The following is a 19,044-nucleotide window of genomic DNA, read 5'->3' as shown; positions in this document are numbered from 1 at the left end:
GCCTCCTCTGCTCTGTGTTCAACCCCACAAGCCTTGACAGTTAGGAAGCTTTCTCATGGTTTTCTGTCTGAAAGCCTGTGCTTGCAACTTTATAGAAACAGCATACTTCTATAATCTTTTATACTTCCTGAAAACATGTCTTAACATCTTTTACAAGAGAAGGTAGATAATAGAATTCTCAGTAACCGTAACTGTAAATGGATTTGTAATCTACCCATGATTAAAATTATTTTCATCATGAAGTAGAATTCTCATTATTGTTGCAATTTTAATATTATCAACTCCAAAGTGTCTTGGTGATTGATAATATAGACAGCAAAACCCTATATTATAGTAATTAAATTTAAAATGAATCAGCCATCCTTATATGTCTCAGTACAGTACCTGATTATTTGAAAACAATTATCTTTGCATGTCACCTAATGCCACACAGCACTTGGAGCTGCAACAAGGATTTGTTTGCAGTCACAAAGTTGCTGCAGGGTCGAAATACACAGATGCTGCCTCTTAGGTGCCACGATGAATATTTTCTCCATTAAAATACATGACTGCCACGAAAGTGAGCTATAACTGAAGAGGAATGAAGGCCTGAATTAGGAAACCTTTGAACAAAACCTTCAGGCTGAAATGTGCATTCATCATGGCTAAGTCTCACTGACTTTAAAGGAAACCCCGTCTCTGGGAAACCCCAGAAACCATGGGCCCAAGAGCAGCTTTCAAACTCAAGGATGAGGTTTCTCTTGTCTGAGCAGAGCCACGATCTAATGCATAATGCTTTCTTCATTTGATAGACTGTTCTTCAAAGGGAATGTCCCTCTTTAGAAATTAAATTAAATATTACTACATTTCCCAATGTTTTCTCCTATTTCCCTAATTAAGATTTTACAGGAACATGCATTTCTCAACTGCAGGAAGGGGCTCACTCCTCTGCTTCTCTTCATCTTGACACTTTTTGCAATCCTTCCCAAGCCTCCCTCTCGCTGGATGCCCTGCCCCACCACCCTCCCCATACACATTTTTGGGGGAAAATAAAATTAGTACAAAAAATTCTTCCAGACTTGGTTCATTTGCAGATTTCACCAGGCTTGCAAAAAGCACACCTGTTGTGCTGTCTGGATTTCCTTTTCTGATCATAGGCTTCTGACAAAGAGGGGGGGAAAAGAAAGATTTTTATCAAACGCTCTTCACCGGACAATGAATTTTCTTCACCATTTGAATGTATCTGTGGAATGCCTGAGTGATTCATTACAGCAGATTGTGAAGTATGACAATGGGCCGCAGAAATGACTGATGGTATCTTTTTCCTGATTTCATTTCCCTGATCCTCTTCATCCCTTGGCCTGTGTACCTCGATTAATTAGAAACCAGGGATTTTCACTCATCAGCTGATGGGTTTCATGCTCCACTCTGTCACAAATCTGCTGCCTGCACTATCTCTCTTACAGCCGGTGGCTGCTTTAAAAACTTTCCCTTCTTTTTTTCCTTTTTTTTTTCCCCCTTTTTTGAAGCAATGCTTTGTGACTACAAGTTTAGGTCTTCTAAAGATTCAGACATATTTTTTAAAAAGAGATTAAAAATTAAAATAAGAAGATTCAAAATCTCTGATTAAGTTAATCCCCATCCAAATGATACTTGTCCAAAAATGAACTTTTTGAAGAGATAATAATATGTTTCATAGCTCTTAGCTTTCTAAGTTCTTTTCTGAAGATATAATAACTGAAGGTAAAGACTGAGAAAATATATAAATATGATTTTCGTGTGTGAGAACAAAAGCATGTATGTTCATTTCTCACCCATTTTGGGAAATCTATACTATATTTTTAAGCTCAATTGCATTCAAATTACTGTTGAATAACCCACTTTATAACAACATACTGAAATAAGTCATTGAACCATTATTGTTTCTGGAGGAAATATTTTATGATTGAAATATGCTCCCCCTTAGGGTATATACCAAATTAAATCACATGGTGATATAATCCCCAAGGCAGCAAATCAAAATTAAATGGTATTTAAAATGCAGGATATTTTATGTAAAACTCACACTCTGAAATCTAAAATAATGCTTAAATCAAAGGTGAAAAGCACATAAATTATTTTTACCAGAGAAAAGTGATAGGTACCTACTACTGCAAGGTTATTTATTAAAGTATTTTTCTCCGTATTAATTTACTTAACATTAACTTTGAACTGGGTCCCAGAATTAAAAGCAAAGCCCTCCATTTTAAAATGCCGGGTCCATCAGACTTGGGAAGACAGAGTAATGAGAAGGAGTTTACATTTTCATAGTGTTGCTTACAGTAGAAGATGTCAGGATTTCAGAGAGTTCATCCTGTAAGTCAGCTTTTTATAGAGTTTGCAAGTCATAATAAGAGAAAAAAAATAATTTGTGGGGGAGTACCTATCCCCTGCCATCTGAAGATTCTGACCAACAAAAGCTCTGATCAGTATTGAGGCCAAGCCTTATCTCCCATGACTCCTTGAAAGAAAACCACTACCAACTTAGCAGTTCTTTTAGTTTTGGTTAAGCACTAAGCAAACTGGGCAAAAGGAAGAGCTATCGTGTTTATGTTCCAGACATGTAAGAAAGGATACACAAAACTGTGCTATTAAATCTTTGTGGCATGTTTATTGCCATATATTGAAATCCACACTATCAAAAACATTGATTACATAACTCTGATCAGTAATGTGCCATGGTATTGAATTTTCTTTCAGATCCACGCCTAAATCTTTCTTGTTTTTGAAGTGGCCTATCAGACTTGAAGTAAAGTGGATCTCATAGGATTCATATCAATTTCTCTTCCTATGTACTTTTTTAAACCTCCATAATGCTGAAGCTGGACACAAGAGAGAGGTCAGGAAAATACACCTTGAGCTCTCATATACATGAAAGAAATCCATTACTTTTCAAAGTTATTGAAACCTCTTGTGAAATCATATTTGGCTTTAAGGATGCTCTGAGAAAAGAACAAAACAAAACAGAATTATACTTAATTTCAAGTAACCCCAAAGAAATTAGGAAATGGGTAAAGAAAAAGATTGTTTAATTTTAAATAATCTCTGCTTTTGTAAATTAATATTTTTAATACAGAGTGTCATGGTTAATTTTACCTTATCTTTTTTTTTTTTAATATCTCATCTTTAAAATGGAACAAATCACTATCATTCTGCTAGCTGGGCTTAAAATGCTGCCTACATAATACACTTTTCTTTAGCAGTAATGCAAAAGAGCTCTGGAACAGTTGGAGAGTATTTTATTTTAACAACAACACAAGTGTGCTGATAATCTGGAGTATCAGGCCCATCTGTAAATTTCCCTAATTTGCTATGTNTTTCCCTAACACTACCAATATTGTGATAATGCCACATGCTCTTGAGAACCTGCTAGCGCCAGGCACAGGGACTAACAATCAGGAACAGACACAGTACCGAACGTAGGCCCAAAAGTCAGTGGGATGTGGTATTGCCTTCGACTGACCCTTGACTTCAGCCATCTCACAGTATACACTTCTAATGGTCCAGGAGAGTCACCAGTTTAGATGGTGTGTATCTAATCTATTAGATTAAGTCTAATATATTCATTCCTTTCCCTGGAATATTGCCTCTAAATATAGTTTTTGAAAATAATTTAATAGACTAAAACTTTTTATCTGATTGGCTAACTCTGAGATAACATGCCCGGAAGATATATATTTTTTTCTTTTCATGTAGCAATTTGAGATGAAGAAATGGAAACATTCTCAAAGTAATTACAGTGAGTAATTTTACCAAACTTTGCTGACTAACAAGCAAGGGTAAATTAAAACCAGAGCTTGCATCAAATGATATTTTCTGATCAAAATAAAAAGGCACTGCATTCATGTAATGCTAATGCACTATCAACCCAAAGCATTTTAATAACCATTTGCTTTGTTCTTTCAAGACCTCTTAAGATGACTGAATGACCGCATAATGGGCTTGAGTACTGTATGAAAAATACTCAGATATTTGTACATACTAAGCAGCATGCCAATGGAAAAGAGTCTGCATTTGTTGTTTGTAATCTTTATCACCTTCCTGGACTAAACAGTTCACACAGAAAATATGTACTGAATACAGAGATGAACAATTATAGTGAGTCCCCTAATGTTGTAGTTTAAGAACCATCAATACTTTTGTTAAAAATTAGGAATGCTATATAAGAAATCTTAACTGTGTATCTAAAGTAGGATCATAGGGGAAGAGAGGAAAAAATGAAACAAGATGAAACCAGAGAGAGAGACAAACCATAAGAGATTCTTAAATCTTAGGAAATAAACTGAGGGTTGCTGGAGGGGAAGGGGCAAAGGCGGAATGGGGTAACTGGGTGATGGACAATAGGGAGGGTATGTGTTGTAATGAGCAGTGGGTATTATGTAAGACTGATGAATCACAGACCTGTACCTCTGAAACAAATAATATATGTTAATTAATTGAGTTTAAATTAATTTTTTTTTAAAAAGTAGGATGGCAAGAGTAGTAGGTATCTGCTTTATTCTTCTAATATTTTAGAAATGACTTTCATCTTTCATTATGTCTTCATCATGCTGACAGAATGTTCCTACTATTAAATAAATCAGATTATATGAAATCTAAACTCTTAGTTTAGTCTTTGAAGTTTGTCTCATTGGGATTTACCATATGCCTTTTCAAACTTAGTTTCAAAGCTTCTCATTAAGTATCCACTGAACCAGGGTGTATTGAAAACCTAACATACATTTTCTTTGGTTATTTCTACATCATTAACATCTAGTACAGTGCCTGATTCATAGTATTATATTTTGTTGAATCAAAATAAACACAATTCAGTTTGAATGAGGTTGGCCTTCACTCTATCCTACAAATCCACATCTATTATGTTTAGATCACTACTGGAAATGTGTTCCTGTTTTCATCCTGCTAATTTATTTATTCTTTTTTAAAGAAAATTCACTTCTAGTAACAATTCCTTCCCCATCCTCATTATTTTCCTATTCTTGCATCATTAATTCATCCAAACATATAATTGATAAACATTTATCCTGTGTCAGTCAAATGAGATGTGGATCCCACACTTGAGAAGCTTATGTTTATTTGACACAACTTGATGCTTTAATGACAGTTTATTGCCTGGATCACTATTATTTAATATATATTAGTTTTCATTCTCTGAATAGATAACAATAACTTGAGGTTAGGGAATAGGACTCTGTTCTCACTCACCCAGGAACCCTGCCCACCTAGCTCACTGTTAAACAGTGGAAATGTTCAGTAAACTTGTCTATTGATTGAATTCTCTTTTAAATTCTAAGGACATATTTAGAACTTTATCACATTTCAAAAGCGAATTCAAAATTGGACACTGAGTATGACCTTTCAATTAATTATCGTATTTACTCTCATATTTCTCTGCTGTTTTCACTCAGTCTTGGAGATTGGGAACCCTGCCAGCATCTGGATTTTCCACCTTTGGTAACCCTCATTAATCTTTGTGATTATGGTCCCCATTTACTAGAAGCACCCAAATTACACCACAATTACTAGGAATATTAATTGGAAAGTGGATTTTCTACTTTGTCTCCCTTTATTTGTAATTCTTTAATGGCTTAAACCCAGGATTACTTTCAGAGCAGTGACAGAAAAGGACCAAAAAAAAAAAAAAAAGGGAAAGAGAGAAAGAAAGAAAGAAAGAAAGAAAGAAAGAAAGAAAGAAAGAAAGAAAAAGGAAATGTGTAGGTGATCAAAAAGGAGCATTTACATTTATTTCTAGGTGCAGACTCTTCGCAGAGAAAAATTATGAAGATGTTACCATCCCAGACTGTGCTACCCATTTCCCCCAAAGTTGAAGCTTTCCTGGAGACAGCCTTGTCCTGACTTAGGCAACCCAAGGATGTAACAGAGATATAAGAAAGAATGTCTTGTAAAACAGCTGAGCTGTGCCTGAAGGACAGATGCACGCTAGCTTTCAGTCCCATCAATCCAGCCAATGGCAAGCCACTGCTGCAATTTTATTTACCTTTCGTTAGGCCTGATGAGGACATTCTGCTCTTCTGAAGAGATCTCTTAAGGCTGTTTCAAGGGAGGAAAAGAGTAGTAAGTGAGAGATAAGCATTATAATGGAAAATAACATTTTCCTCTATCTTTTAAAATATTTTCATATGTTTTTAAAAGACGTAGAGAGGAAAACACACAAAATTTTCCCCTAGAATAGGATTTTGGATCATCATTGCCATTTGATTACATATTTCTTCAACCTCTGTGTTCTAGATGAAAGAAAAATACACGCTTTCATATTTTTATTTTTTAAATGAAAGTATATACCAAAATTTGGCCCATGTTTCATAGCAGGAGTGAGAAAATAAGTCAATTCTAAAAGTGTGACCTCCCTGCACTCCCTACTACACTTGAGAAGAATCTCCAAGTCAGAGGCATTAAAAGTATCTCTTTCTTGAGGTTATATTGAATCCTTCTTAATTTCCCAGTTGGATTTGGACGCCACCTCTTAGGAATGTTTGGATATGTGTAGCAGGGATGTAAGCCTGGTGCAGATAAAAACAAAAGTTAAATCAAGACCTGCCCACTGCAGTAAGCCAGGAACCCAGAAGAGTTGTTGCAAGAATAGAATTGAGTTTGACAGGAAGCACCTAAGATAGAGTGCTATAGGAAGTATTCCAAAAGTGAGAAGGAAGAGAGTGGACTCACAGCCTGACTCTGGTCTTTACTTTCTATTAGAGTTTTGGTAAGATTTCATTTGAAAAAAATAGAGTTCTGTTGAAAGAAGGAGGGGCAGTAGGGGAGGGGGAGAGGAAAGGGAAGAGGGAGGTAGAAAGGAGGGGGAGAAAGAGGAATGGGGAGGGGAAAGGGGAAAGGAGGAGGGGAGGAGACGGGACAGGGTGGGGAGTTGGTGTTGGTGGAGGAAAGAGAAGGAGAGGCAGTAGTTGTTGTTTGATAATCCCTTGACAAGAGGAAGAGTTTTCTTGAGAACTAGACAGAATCTGTTTCACAATATACCCCAAATGTTTGTCACAGTACCTGGCACATGGTGGGCATTCAATACATATTTATTAAGCAAATGGATGAATAAATAAATGAAAGAGTGTCACAGATCAGTTGACTATGCATTAAATAGCTCAAGAAATAAACAGAGTACAATAGTTGGTTAATGAATGCCCACAAAGCAAGGAGGCAGACAGGTAGTGCAGAAATCTGTTCACAAGAAGCAAGGTCCTAGTCATTGTAACAGAAATCCGGGACCTAGGACAGGGACTGGGTAGAAGAAGGTAGGCCTCAGACCTAACAGAAACTTAGATATCTGGGAGTGTACTAGAAAAGAATCTGGATAACAACCAAAGCAGAAATCCAAACTGGGGCTTGGAAGCAAGATGGGAAAACTGTTTTCAACAGTGACAGTGGGTTAAGGGCAGACTTTCAAAAGGAAGACTCAGGTACTCAAATCTGGTCCTCCCAGTTCTGGTCAAGGTGAGTTCTGGGAACTGGAGGTGATTGGCAATAATCTCAATCATGATTAATGTTTGGAGTCAGAAGCTAAAATCCAGCCTGGGTTTGCACTCAATCCTTTTCTCTCAAGTTAGGAAGTTTTTTGTTTTTGTTTTTTTAAGTTTGTTCAGCAATTTCTTTCACCTTTGAAAAGGTTCAACTAGGGAAAATCACAGTAGAGTGAAGGAGATGACTTTCAGAGGTAAGAAAAAGGCCGGGTGAGATCTAAGAAGGCTTCCCAGACTAAAAAATTTGAATACCACTGGTCTAATGCTTATACAGTAACCTCTACAGATACACATTTATTACAGGTGAATGAACTAAGTTAGCTCACTTGACAAAATGTATGATCATCCAAAAAGAAAAATGTTCACCAGAGTGCCATGAAATATGTAGATTTCTCTCTGAATGTAATAAATAGTACGGTATTTATTGAGGAGAGGATAAAGATTATTATGCATTTATTTTTTTTATTATAAGACTGTACAAAGTCTTGATAAAATATTTAACTATTGGTAGTAAAAGCAAACATGGTCTTTCCCATTTGGCCAGTACCACTTAGAAGAATGTTAAAAAGCATCCTATTATATATGGTTTTAGAAACATTCTATGCATATGCAAGTGTATAGATTTTCACACTTTTCTTACACAAATGGAATCATACTCAATGTTTTGCAATTTGCTTTCTGCAAATAGTATTTCTTAAACGTCTTTCTACATAGGCTCATATAGATCGATAGATCTGCCTTATATTACCCATTGGGCTACATAATATTCTATTTTTATGTATACTATACTGCAATGAATATTTGTTACCATATTATTTATGCCCATTTGTGTGAATGTGCCTGCAGGATAAATTTCTACAAGTGAGATTTCTGGACCAAAAGCATGTAGACTTGTATTCAGGAGCCCCATGAAAATAAACAGCACAATTTTTTGTTTTATTTTTTGTTTCTATTTCACTTTATACAATAAAATGAAAAAATATACTATTTTTTAAGGTGTGTAAATGTTATACTTTTTTATTTTATTTTATTTCATTTATTTATTTATTTTTTAAAGATTTTTTTGTTTATTTATTCGACAGAGATAGAGACAGCCAGCGAGAGAGGGAACACAAGCAGGGGGAGTGGGAGAGGAAGAAGCAGGCTCATAGCGGAGGAGCCTGATGTGGGGCTCGATCCCATAACGCCAGGATCACGCCCTGAGCTGAAGGCAGACGCTTAACTACTGTGCCACCCAGGCGCCCCAATGTTATACTTTTTTAAAGTATTCATTTTATTTACGGTATCAAACCAGGCAAAATCATAGCTAATTAACCAATATTATTAATGTCTTTACTAAGGTAGAATTCAAAATATAGTTTTGAATTCCATCTCACAACTGCAGAGAATAACAGAGAAGAAAATAGAAATATTAGTAAAGCAACATCTCCCACTCTTGAGAACACAGATTACTTACAGTTGAAAGTGGTACTCCACTTTGAAGGTTAATGCTCTATGTCAGTCAGAGGAAAACAATTGCCTTCACTATATGTAAGTCAATAAAAGTCTCTCTGTCTCTCTTTAGGGAGGGGTGTAAGGCCAAACCCAAGATACAACATGGGAGAAATCTTGCCCTGGAAAAGCAGTTAGAAGCTAGTCCTGAATGGAGGAAAGGCAGGAGTGAATGGTAGTTTGAAGGACTAAACTTGATCCCATTGCAAAAGTAGGGGCTACAAGCTTCTAGAATTGGCTTCAGTCAACCACAGAGAAAAAGTCTGTCTCTGTAACCAGAAATGGTCCTGTCCCTTCATGGGTCATATGAGGTCCCTTCAAGTTCTGTCCTTAGTAAAAGGCGATTTCCCTATTTCTCCCCCTGGCATGGAAAAGATGGTGCTATGACCCTGGGAGTTCAGGAAGAAAGAAACAACAAAATTTCCTTGATGGTGTACAGTAGCAAGGATCTCAGCAGTGGTGATAGTGACTTGAAGTAGCAGCAACAGAAAAAATGTAGAAAAAAGGACTCCTCGTATGGACCTGCACCCTTGTGACCCAAACTAAGCTGGGCTAGGTGCTATACAGTTGACATTGATAGCAGGAAGGAGAAGGTGGGCTTCGCTCATATGCCAGGAACAGAATGCCCTGGGATCCTGGAGGCAGGCCGAAGGCACAGAAGGAATCAAGTATCTGTCATACCTGAAGGCTTTCTTGCAAGGCATGCCTCTGTGAGTGTCTCATTCTAGCATGTGCATTACTGGAGGGACACTGTTGGTTTTGTTATCATTAGTGCAAAGTTTACCTATGGCTTTTTCTATCTAGGCTGGGGAGTTTGGAAATAAGTTTTAAATGCACTATACATAAATACATATTTATAATGACCATGTATACCGTGCAATCTTTAGCAACCATGGTTTTGAGAATTCTCATATGAAAAATCCAACTTTTTGTACGTGATGGTTCAGGTGTGTGTTCTTAAGTAAGAGAATACAACAATAGTGCCCCCCTCTTCTAGTTTCCATATAGTGCATGATAAAAGAGATTTTTTTATGTGGAAGAGAATCTGGTTCAATAGCCAGAAGCTTAGGTCCAGGAAAAGCTCTACATTTGCTTACAAAGGACAGACTGTGGCGGGTGAAAACAAGAGCAGATAGATGCAAAAAAAAAAAATTTAGTATTAAAAAAAGAATAGTTTTGCCTTTTATGGTCAATTTAGTATCATCTCTATGATGACCATTCTAACTTAACGTTATATTTTAAATTAGTTTTTATGTTCAATGTAATTATTTTTCAAAAGGTTAATTTATTTATTTGAGAGAGAAAGAGAGAGTGTGCACGTGTGCAAGCAGGGGGAAGGGCAGAGGGAGAGGAAGAGAGAATTCTCAGATTCCCCGCTGAGGGCCCAGCCCCCCACAGGGCTCGATCTCAGGATTCATGAGATCATGAGCTGAGCTGAAATCAAGAGTCAGATGCTTAAATGTAAATTGAACCACCCAGGTGCCCCTCAATGTAAATATTTTTATATTATGCCAGTAATTCTCAATCTATGAAGAGTAATGGAATGAGAACTTAATAAAATCATCAAGGCTAAGCAAACAAACAAACAAAAGCATTTAGTATCATCTAAAATCAGACCCATCACCAAGCGACAAAGCTTGCCACCAGGGAAAATGGTCAGTCTGGTATCAATTGATCAATTACTAATGATTAAAAATATATCTTGATAATGGATTTTCACAATGTGTCTCTTGCTCTGTAGCACTGGTGTTTCAGTCCAGATGTTTTACTATGACATTAACCATCAGATGTTCCCTGGTTCTACCTCTCAGGACTTACTTTTTATGGTCATATAGATTTTAGAAACTAAAACCTTAGGAGACTGGGTCTCTTTGACCTTTTGTAGCCCTCATCTTGCCTTTTCATTCTGCCTTGGATTTCTCCATCTAAGTGGGTTCAGACAGCCCTCCAATCAACCAGCAACAAGTTCAAATATAATTATGACAAATGCAAGGTCTGGAAACCCTGCCTGGTAATTGACTTTGAAAGAGACTTAAAGCTTCTTACAGAATCAAGCCTATTGTAATGGGGCATGTATTGTAATACCAACTCCGTAATTGTCCACTTCAGTTCAGAATTGAGAGATGCACTGTGCATTCTGAATTTGCTTTTAATAAAAATGTGTTTTTACCCACTATACCAAAACTTATTTGATAGTAAGTCCTCTAGATTACCAAAAATTGTGCAGAAATTCCAGACATTATAGAGTTTTCCTCTCATCCAGATAAATCCTAACTTCCTGTATTTCAGCATATAACTCCCCCAAAAACCTAGACTACTGTATCTCCAGTGTAACTGCTGTATATTCTCCTGCCATAAAGTAGGGCTCATCCTCACTTATTGTGAATAGACAAGGATTCCTCCCATTTGCATACTTCTAAAAGCATGTATGCTTTGCCCCTATTTAAATATAAGTTCTCATTTAATGGCATGGCAAATCTAAAATGATTTAAAAAAACTATTCCAAATTATTGCAGTGGTTCTTTTTATAGTTACCTCCTTTGTGTTCAGGGGCTACAGAGCACCTGTCTTATACAAATAGATTATTCTTTTTGTCTACATAATAATCCTTAGTTTACTTCAGATTTTTCTTTCCAAATTGCTATTAGTAGAACATTTCTAGAATCGCCAGCATTTCATGAATTCTACGCCTTGGCCTTTTCCCCTTGAGTACAGAGATATTCTTCTTAAAGGAGGCTTTGTAGGGACAAAGCAAGGTTTGGGATCAGTGAGAGGTCCTGTTCTGCATCCTTCCAGTTGTGTAGAATTGCATGGGAAGTGAGATTTATACTTACAAGATGACAAGTTTTACCTTTTTTTTTTTAATGTTTTCTTGAGGCGCTTGTTCACAGAAAGTGAAACACCTAGAATCCTTATAATAAACTATCTGTCTTGCTCAAAGGACTTAGAAGGTATGCTGCTATGAGTGCCTCAAGGACTCTGTTATAATACAGATGCATTTATGGCACACTCCCATACTCAAAGCTCACCGACTGTCTGGGCTCTATCCTGGGACCCGTCAACCTTATCCCTGTGGATCTGAACCAGTTGTAGTTTTATATATTAAAACTGCAGAGAAATAGGGCATTTTCTTTGCTGGCACTGTGTAGAAAATATCAGCTTGTTTTCTTAACTGTTGGCCTATTTATTTCACAGCCAGTCTCAGAAAATGGGCCGGCTCCTTACTACTCCCACACAATATAAGAGCTTGTTTCCAAAGAGCAGAGAAAATTGACTAAGATCCTTGGTTAGATGACAGATGGATTCTGTGGCTTTGCCAGAGACGTGAAATTACAGGTGACACCTGATATGTGATAATAAAGAGCACCCACCCAGTAATCTGCCCTTGGCCTTTATATTTGTGATGTCATCAGCATGCAGGTGGCTTCTTGGGATCCTGAATAAAATACTGAGCATTGTCAAGGGGCTCACATGGACAATTTTTATCTCCCCATCTGTGTGATCTCCTGTGTGATGAGCTTGGACTACAGCCATTTCCATCTCTGTCTTGGTTTACAAAAAGTTATCAGAAGGTTGTCTGTGGTTCTATTTATCCTGCTCTGTCCTTTGTCTTGAAAAAAATCTTGAAGCCAACAAGAGAGTTCAAATTATGTCATTCATTAATTGTAATATTAGTACATTTAGAGCTAAATTTATGCAGTTTGTAAAAATATAATCAGTAAGATATATGAGATGTAAAAAATATCCACATAACATCAACTGGATTTGGATTGTTCATTGTGCTCAGAGGACAAAGTCCTGGTTTTATTTATTTTATAGGGTTGTTTCCTACAATTTGGTGGCATATTAAAAAAATGCCCTGAGGAAGCGGTGCTTTTCCTGTGGCATTTGGGAAGTGAGGCTATTAACCTATTCTTTATTTCCACTCAGTTCAACTACTTCTCTTTAAAAAATAGAAGAAGTTCATTCAACTTTAGGTCTCATAATGAAAAACAACCACACAAATTTAAAAAAAAAGATTAAGAAATAAACTCAACCTCTCGCAGTTATGTTACGAATTATAAACAGTTTGCTGAGTAGGTAGCTCTTTTAGAGTAAAATAGCTCGCACTCCTGGGAGCCCCCCAAAGCACCAGGTACAGGTGCTGTGTACCTTAAGACCACTAGCTGGTTTAAAGCTTATGAATCCGGGGCACATGGGTGTCTCAGTCAGTTAGGAGCTTCCAACTCTTGGTTTCAGCTCAGGTCACGATCTCAGGGTCCTGAGATCAAGCTCCGCATCAGGTTCCACACTCAGTAAAGTCTGCTTATCCCTCTCCTTCCTCCTCTGCCCCTCCCCCTGCTAAAATAAATAAGTAAAATCTTTAAAAAATAAAGCTTATGAATCCTAGTGAGCTGGTTTATTTCATTACTGCCAATTCATCAATAAAGAAAGAGAAGTGCAGAGGTAATGCTAGGGACCCAATTTGCCCAAGTATAAATAGCAAAACCAAAATTAAACTCAAGCTTCTCTGATTTCAAGGCAATGTTCCTAACCAGCATATCATACTGTTCATAAATAACATGTAGGTAGAACAAGAGTGGTTTTCAGATGTTAGGTTCTAATCTCTCCTCATTAAGACATGAGCAAACTCCTGCTCAGGGGCATTAAAGGAGATATGTTGTCCCGGTCCTTTGTTCCATTATCACCCTACAGCTTTATTGTTCACTGCTCGTCTTCTGTGCCCCATGCCAGCCCATATCCTACAATGACCTGGCTGATCCTTCCATCAATGCTGATTTACAGACAGCCAAGAACTCTTAACTCTCTACTGGTAATTGCTCAAAACCCGTATGTATTGTAGAGAATTATCATTAAATCATTTTTGTACTGGCAATTATGTTGTTTGTTGTTTTCATTTTTTGTTTTATTTTGTGTTCAGGGGAAACTACTGAATGGATTGGTATACATTTTGCAACTTAAGGCATTCCACGGTTCCCAATCTGCAAAATTACTTACCTGCTATAAGTGTGTGTGTGTGTAGAGTGAATTTTAAAATGTTCAGGGTGTAGCATGAACTGTTTTGAAAGACTTTTAGAAAGATAAGAACAATTTTAAAATTTTAGAAAGAAAAGAACAATTTCTGGACTAAGTACTGCATCAGAAAATGTTCACTAATTTTAAAATAATTCTTGCTTTCTATTTTTTAATTTATTTTAATTTTTAATTTTTTAATTTTTTTAGAGAGGGTATGGGAGAGGTAGAGGGAGAGGGACAGAGAGAATCCCAAGCAGGCTATAAGCCCAGCATGGAGCTTGATCTCACGAACCCTGAGATCCTGACCTCAACTGAAATCAAGAGTCAGACACTTAACCCACTGAGCCCAAGAGGTGCCCCTCTTGCTTTCTATTTTTTGTTTGTTTGTTTGTTTCATGTGATTAAACATCTTACTTGGTTAAAGCAATTTATTTTTAAAAATTAACAATTTCACGTGTGCACAGGTGAAATATATATGGGGTGTAAACCCCATATAAATACACATAAAACAAAAAGGAAATTAAATTTTTGGAATAAAATTTTATATTAACTTTAGTGACAATCCAGCTTTCCTGCACATTACATACTAATAGTTAACACATAGGATAATTTGAACAATTTTTATTTCAAGGTCAAAAAATGATACCTTGTTTGAGATATTATCAATACTTGAAATGCTTTTTTTTTTTTTTTTTTTTGGCCAATTTCTCGAACCAGCATGCTGGTACAATTATGACATGGTGTCCATGGGCCTGACATATTTGTTTGTTGGTTTGTTTGTTTGGTTATGTGTTTGTATAAAAAGCAATGAATTTGGACAACTCAGTTATGAGAAAAATTCAACAGACTTTTTCTCCGATTTTTCCAGAAGAAAGTGAACAGAAATATTTAGTGTAATAATGACAATGAGAATAATTCAGAAATCATATAGAGAGTGTTTCAGTTTTAGCAATTTTTACTTACATAGGAGCAATATGCTACTGCATTTTATTCGTATTCTCTAAGAGACATGAACATTCATGCTTAATAAATCTGGCATAAATTAGAGATACTGAATGTAATGTGAGAATTGTAGGATTCCATAATTACCCCATGGTGGATTTGGGGTTATATACCAATAGCAAATTCTCAAGTGAGTTTTAATGCATACACACCAAATAGCCTCATTATTTTCTATCTTCAAAATCAAGCTTTTGTGTATTGTAATGTATTTTTGTCCCAAAGTCTAACTTGAAACCATAATAGGAGCACTTGCAGTTATGAAAAATGAAGCACAAAATATGTGAATCAAATGATACATCAGTAAATAAATCAAAAGTGAACCATATGAAGAAATCCAAATTTCTGAAAATCCAGATAAATGCTAGCATTAGGTATAGGAATCATCAAATACTTAGGGAAGGAGTTATTTCATCTAGAGAAAGAAAAATGGTGATACATGTTTGGGCAAAGAAACCAAACATTTTCAAGTAGATGAAAAGAGTTAAAAATTGAGAATCTTCTAAGCAGAACTTCTATGCATAAATAGTTCACTCTTCCCAGAGTGACATGGTGACTATCTCTACAAATACGACTGATAGATTCTCATCAGAATCCTGGAAGTTCTTCTATAAGGCTTATTGGAATGAGGCATGACGTAGTGTTGGCTAAGCATGATATCTGATTTCCTATCTATGTAACTGTCACAAGTGGACTCAGGAACACACTGTATCACTTCCTAATGATTTTTCTTATCAGTTTGGTAAGTCATGCAATAGTCCCTAAAATACAAATCAATATACTTCATGCAGACTTCCTTGATCCTGATTCACACAATCCTAAATAAGAAAAACCTAAATAATGGGTGAGGCCCTCTCATGGGTGAGACTGCTTAACTATAAGTACATCCTTTAGTTCAGTTTCTATCATATACATATCTTAGTAAATTTCAGTACCATCTCCTAGTGGAAGATTGCAAAATTGCAAATTGATCAGAATCTCTACCTAGTGGCTGTTGATTCATATCTAAATTATTTCAAACCTTTTATCGATTAACTTCCAAATCATTAAAACGAGAGAAGGGAATAGAAATAGATAAAAGTGCATTTTACTCAATTTGGATATTTAGGTGCTATAAACACACTGTGCTCCAACTTTTAAATTGTAATACATGGGTTAAAAGTATAATACAGCTACAATAAACTGCTTTAGAAAAATCTTAAGGAAAACAAATATGTGCTTTTTGTTAGAAAATTGAAGTCTGATTCAAGACACTGGATTTTTAAATTCGTAATTGGTAATACATTTCTGCTGGAGTAATAAAACTAGGAAATCAATGGCAAAATAGTCCTAGAAAAAGATAAAAAGTATATTATATGATCTTATTTTACCTTACTCATTTTACATTTGTGTGGAATATGAAAATTATGCAAAAATATCTTATTTTGCACATTAAAACTATGTGAATTCTTCTGCCTTTTATTAATACCATCATATATCTCTTTGTTCTACAGATGACTCCTAAAAATCCACATCCTCCATAAATCCATCCTAGATTGATCAGAAAGAGATTAATGATTTCTACTGGACCCAATTTATCTCAACCTTGAAGTCCAAGTCCTACTCCCCTTGTTCTTCAACCCCCAAAGAGAAATTTATACTTGATTTCTTTCTAGTTTTCAAAAGACCAGAACATGTTATAAATAATTTTACTGTTTCTGTATGTGTCTGTGCATTCTTATTCTCTATATAAACCTTTTTCCTTTGTTTTTCTGTATCACTATAACTTGATTCAGATTCTAAATCTCTGGAAGATAAAAATACTTAGAATGTATAGTTTCAGCATCATGTAACAAAACCCCATCCACTCATTCACAAAATATTGAGTACCTACTATGTATCAGAAATTGATCAAGAAGTTGGGAACATAAAAATTAATGAGACATAATGCTTGCCCTTAAGATATTTATTTCAATGGAACTGGGGAAACTGCATAAGCAACCATGTATTAGCTTTTACTAAATAATGCTGTAGTCATAAAAATCCCAAAATCTCAGCGTCTTACTATATTTCTCACATTAACTATTTACTGTTGTGTCTAGAGTTTGGCTATGACTTTGTTCCACATCTTTTTCATTCCAGAATTGAGACTGAAAGAGAAGTCCCTATTTGATATATGTCATTATTTTAAAATATGAATAGGAGGAAAATCTCTTCTTTGTGATATATGGAACCTCCACTGAAAGTCCATTGACCAAAGCAAATCATATGGTAAAGCTTGATGGCAACAGAAAAAGAGAATATATTCCTCCCATAGAAAGGTACTATAAACTACAGGACAATGGGTAATAATAAAGAATTCTCTAATAAAGTGGAAAACAAAACATTAGAAACAAGAATGTAATTGATCATGAATTAACTACAAAGTAACATCAGTAAATATGAAATGTATTTGGATCACATAAAGAGGATCATCTAAAAATGGCATTTGGCAGCAATAGAGGCAGAAAAAGTTGTGCTTGTGCTGAGTCTTGCATGTTGAGCAGAAGTTTGCCAAGGTGATAAGTTGGGGAAGGTATTCTAGGTAGAATATAAAGATGTGCATTTGCAAAGACAGAAAGGAAGGAATGAGTTTATCATGTTTAGGAATGGTGAGTTGTTTAGTATAATTGCGAGATCAGTTTGTGGTAATAGTCATTTGAGGTTAAATGCAATCTAAGAAGCTTTGACCTTATATCCTCAGAAATGGAGTGACCATGAAGGTTGATTTTTAGCAAAGGAATATCCCTATAAAGCCAGTTTAGGGCAAGTCACTTAATACCTTAGTTTTCCAGATTCTCAAAGTGCAAAATGGGATCTTGGGGTCAAAATATATATCAGATTCTTTCCAGACCTTAAGTTTTATAATTCTATAGTGTTTAAATTATGACTCAATTTAAGATAATTTGCAAAACATTTTAAGATTTTGCTTTCAAAATTTGCATTTCCAAAAATCAAACATGAAACAAAAATTTTCATTTTTCTCATATAAGGGATCCATAATAATTATTTTAAAACTATTTATATGCAGTTAAAATTAAAAAAAAACCTTAATTTGAAAAACCTGCTTACTGATGTAGTACTGCCCTGATACATAGTTAGAAATCCAAAAGACAGAAAAGAGATTTTAGAATAATTATATTTTCCATTGTACTAAGTAATTTGTAAACAAAATATATTGGAGAAAAAAATATATTTAGCATAAATTTTCTCAGATAACAGACTTATGTTCCTCAGTTTTTATTTTATACACAGTGATTTATTTTTTTCTTCTAAATAGTGCCTATACAATGAGATATGTGAAATATAAGTGAAAAAATTGAATTAGGTAAATGAATTCAAGATTGACTAGCTTATATTGAGGTAACAATCCTTAAATGTGAGTACTTTACAATATCAAAGATTTATTTTTAGCTCACCCAAGACCATTTCAAGTCCACATAACTCTAAAGAGTAGCCATTCCCATGAGTTAGTATGGCATTCTAGGTAGCTTTAAACTTCTGAAACCTCTTATCAACACATTTTCTTTCATCATCACCTTAGCAGGGTGAAGCTTGAACAGGAGAGTGGAATTTCAGCATTAAATGCTTCTTCCCAGAAGTGACATGTCATTTCTTCCAACCATCATATCTACCCATATTTCATTGTACAAAGGAAGTTATATGGCCTTTCCTAATTTCAAGGAGATGGGGACATGCTATGTTCCTAATGTGCCCAAAGATAGAGATGAATCAGATTGCTGCTGGAGAACAGCAAATATAGGGCAAACAAGAAATTAACATTTGTTTACAATCTACCATGGGCCAGAACTGTGTTAGGACCTTTCTTATTTGTTACCTTAGAGGATGCTCACAGAAAAAATTACTGGTATAATATAGTATTTCCATTTTGCAAAAGCCAACAAGCAAGGAAAAACAAAAATAAAAACAAATCTGTACTCCAAACCTGCCCCTCAAAAGATACAGGGAACTTAACTCATGAATTTTTATTCCAAGACCTTTGCTCTTTGTACAC

Source organism: Ursus maritimus, unplaced genomic scaffold, assembly GCF_017311325.1.
Source record: "Ursus maritimus isolate PB19 unplaced genomic scaffold, ASM1731132v1 scaffold_9, whole genome shotgun sequence".
In the NCBI taxonomy this organism is placed as follows: Eukaryota; Metazoa; Chordata; class Mammalia; order Carnivora; family Ursidae; genus Ursus; species Ursus maritimus.
The sequence above is the reverse complement of the archived record's forward strand: the minus strand, read 5'-3'. Positions refer to the sequence as shown.